The following is a 4,273-nucleotide window of genomic DNA, read 5'->3' on the forward strand; positions in this document are numbered from 1 at the left end:
CATCTCAAGAACAAATAATCTAATTCACAAAATGGAGTACAGACTTAAACAGAGAACTCTCAACCGAGGAATCTAAAATGGCTGAAAGACACTTAAGGAAATGTTCAACATGCTTAGTCATCAGAGAAATGCAAATCAAAACAAGTTTCTAGAAACAAGGAGACAGTTCATAATGTTTCTCTCTTCTTTTTTTTTTTAATTTGGGATGGGGGCCTCTCTCCAAAACCTGGGAATTCACAGAGGTACACCTGTCTCTGTCTCTTGGATGATAGAATAAAAGATGTGCACCACAGTGACAATCCAACTAAGTTTTTAGTATCTCATTCTGTTAATTTCATGTACATTTAGTTTCATTTCAAATTTTGTTTGTATCTCTTGGTCTGCACCCAAGTGTGTCCTTGGTGGGGGGGGGGGGGCAGGGAAGGTGCCCTATTTCAGAACATTTTACTTAACTTTTATTTGAGACAGTCTTTCCAGTTGTGTAGAACTTAGTTTCATTTCAAATTTTTAATGACCAGGAAGGATGAAAGCATTCAAAAGGACTGGTTCCATATCTGGCAGAGAGGCAGGTGGATCTCTGGGAGTTTGAGGCCAGCCTGGTCGACGAGAGCTAGTTCCAAAGACAGGCTCCAAAGCAACAGAGAAAACCCTGCCTTGAAAATCAAAACAAAAACACAAACAAAAATAAAAAACATAAATTAAATCTCTGTGTGTGTGTGTGTGTGTGAGAGAGAGAGAGAGAGAGAGTGAAGAGAGAGAGAGAGAGAGAGAGAGAGAGAGAAATGATTAAACAGGAAATAAGAAAAAACACAAAACCATAATGTCACCAAGATGACAGCCTGTTTTATATAGTGAGTTAAAGGTATTATACAGAGAAACCCTGTACCAAAAAAATAATAAAAGAAGAAAACAGAAAAAAAACAAGGAAGGAAGAAAAGAAGGAAAAAAGGAAAGAAGGAAGAAAAACTGGTGTTTTCCTTTTTTTCTTTGTTTATCTCAGGTTATTTTTTTTTTTTTTATTGCTGCTGCAGCAGCAGTATATTTTGGGCAGCTGCCTAGCTGGGTAATGGTGGCAGCACATTTCTTTATTCTCAGTTCTCAGCCCTCAGAGATCAGGAGAGGCAGAGGCAGGCAGATCGCTGTGAGTTTGAGGCTACCTTGTTCTGCAGGCAAAGCGAGGACAGACACAGAGAAACTAAAAGTGTGTTTAGTACAGGCCTTTTATTCCGGCACTAGGAGGCAGAGGTAGAGGCAGGGGCAGCTAGATCTCTGTGAGTCTGAGGCCAGCCTTGTCTACAAAGTGAGTTCCAGGGCAAACAAGCATACAAAGGGAATCCCTATGTAGAAAAACCACAAATACACAAATAATAAGAATGATGATGATGATAATAATCTAAGAGCTCAATTAATTGACTTCACCCACAATTCAAAAATTAAAAAATAAAACAAAGAGTGTGTCTGACCGATCAGTGAAAGGACTATGTGGGCCAAGGGGCTGCCACAATTATGGATTGGTGAGAGGGAGGAAAGGAGGGAGGCAGCAAGGGCAGTTCCCAGTCACCTAAATGCCTTTCAAAGACATTTCACCATGGCAACCACTCGCTTGCTTTCTTGGGGTTTCTTTTCTTCAGTAGTTGTGTTTGTACAACCTACCCCACACCCCACTTCTCATACTAAATACAGAGTCTGAGAAAATTAAAGCAGCTGTGGAAAAATTCCCACTTGGATATCTTTTCCTGCCCAGTAAAACAAAAACGACTATAACAGGGCTGGAGAGATGGCTCAGAGGTTAAGAGCACTGACTGCTTTTCCACAGGTCCTGAGTTCAATTCCCAGCAACCACATGGTGGCTTACAACCATCTATAATGAGACCTGGTGCCCCCTTCTGGCTTGCAGGCACACGTGGAAGGAATGCTATACACATAATATAATAAATAAATTTAAAAAAAAAAAACGACTATAACAAAATTATGCATATCTAAAAAAAACAAAAAAAATAAAAAAAATACATATCTAAGCAGACCAATCAAGTTGTAGCCTCACCCTTTATATTATTTATTTATTTATTTATTTATTTATTTATTTATTTATTTATTGGGTTTTCAAGACAAGTTTTCTCTGTAGCTTTGGTGCCTGTCCTGGAACTCCCAGAGATTTGCCTGCCTCTGCCTCCAGAGTGCTGGGATTAAAGGCGTGCGCCACCACTGCCCGCCTTAGACTCACCCTTTAATGGTTCAGCAAGGAGTTCTAGCTGTTAGGAAGGGCTGGTGACCTTGAACTTTACTAGTCTCTGAAATCTGCCTTCTCACTTTTACCAGGTGCCCTCAGGGACAGGAGTGGAGGCCAGGGCCTGTAGCTTTGGCTTGTACATTTACTTCAATTTTAATTTTTTTGTCTTGTTTTTCGAAACAGGGTTTCCCTGGGTAACAGTCCTAGCTGATCTGGAACTAGCTCTTGTAGACCAGGCTGGCTTCCAACTCCCAAGAAATTCACCTGCCTCTGCCCCCTGTGTGCTGGGAATAAAGGCATGTGCCACCACCACATTTATTTAAACCTCTCTCTCGGTGTGCCTGTGTATGTGGGGGAGACAGGGAAGGTGTCATATTTCCAAACATTTTCATAACTGCACTTAGCACTGCACTCTTTTACATTTTATTTTACTTTTAGTTGAGACAGTGTTTCCAGTTGTGTAGTTTAATTTCAATTTCTTAAAGAATTTTTTTTTTATGATTTATTTAACCATGCAGGTGCTGGGAATTGAACCCAATTTCTCAGGAAGAGCCAAGAAACTAGCTCTCCAGGCTCTTAATTTAAAAGTTTATTTATGTGTCTCTGGGTGTGCCTGTGCCTGTGTTTGTGTTTGGTGTGTGTGTGGGGGGGGTATATTTTGACCTCACCAGATGAAGGCATTCAAGAGCACTGGCTCCATATCTGGCAGAGGCAGGATCTCTGGGAGTTTTAGGCCAGCCTGGTCTACAAGAAAGGAGCTAGTTCCAAGAACAGTCTCCAAATCAGCAGAGAAACCCTGTCTCATAAAGCAAAACACACAACCAAACAAGAAATAAATAAATTGAGAGAGAGAGAGAAAGCGAGAGAGAGAGAGAGAGAGAGAGAGAGAGAGAGAGAGAGAGAGAGAGAAGAAATGTGGATTTACAGATAGGAAATAAGAATAAAAAGAGAACGTTACCAACAAGACAGCCTGGTCTATAAACTGAGTTCCAGGACAGCTAGGGCTGTTACACAGAGAAATCGTGCCTCAAAAAATACTAAAAGAAGAGAAAAAAAAAAAAAGCAAGCAAGCAAGAAAATGCAGGGTTTTTTTCCCCTTTTTTATCTTTGTTAATTCCAGGCCATTCATTTTAATTTTACTTTTTCTTTTAAGATCATATTTTCAGGGGCTGTAGAGATGGCTCAGAGGTTAAGAGCACTGACTGTTCTTCCAAAGGTCCTGAGTTCAATTCCTAGCAACAATATGGTGGCTCACAACCATCTGTAATGGGGTCTTCTGGCCTGCAGTCATGCATGGAAGGAGTGCTGTATACATAATAAATAATTAATTTAAAAAAAAAAAGATTGTATTTGCAGCATAAGTGTTCAGAAAGAAGAAGTCCTGGGCCATGTAGTAAAATAGTTTGTCTGAAACACAAATAAAAAGACAGGTCCTGTCTCAAAAAACAAAAAAAAAAAAACAAAAAAAAAAAAAAAAAATTAAAATGTGAAATAAAACAAAGAAGGGGCTTTTTTTTTGTTTTGTTTTGTTTTCTATGAAACCTGAAAATGGCTGAATTCAACAATTATCCAACTTCAGCAAGAAGGTACTGTTTCCCAGCTTCAACCAGAAAACAGCAAATAGGGGCTGGAGAGATGGCTCAGAGGTTAAGAGCACTGACTGCTCTACCGGAGGTCCTGAGTTCAATTCCCAGCAACCACATGGTGGCTCATAACCATCTGTAATGAGATCTGGTGCCCTCTTCTGGCCTGCAGGCATGGAGGCTGAACACTGTGTACATAATAAATAAATATAAAAAAAAAAAAAAAATGAAAAAAAAAAAAAAAAAAAAAAACAGCAAATATGCACATCTAGGCCCTGTCAACAGAAGAGGGCACTAGATTTCCGCCATGTGGTTTCTGGAAAGTCCAGAAATTCCATCTCTCCATTTCTGATTCTTTCAATCACTGCAGGCAGGCCTGCATTTAGTGAGAGAGTGGACACCACTCCTCGTTCCTTCCTGTTTCTCACGTGTTCATGTCTCACGTGTTCATGTCATAAAC

Source organism: Microtus oregoni, unplaced genomic scaffold (assembly GCF_018167655.1).
Source record: "Microtus oregoni isolate MIOR12 unplaced genomic scaffold, Mior012 000060F_005, whole genome shotgun sequence".
Lineage (NCBI taxonomy): Eukaryota > Metazoa > Chordata > Mammalia > Rodentia > Cricetidae > Microtus > Microtus oregoni.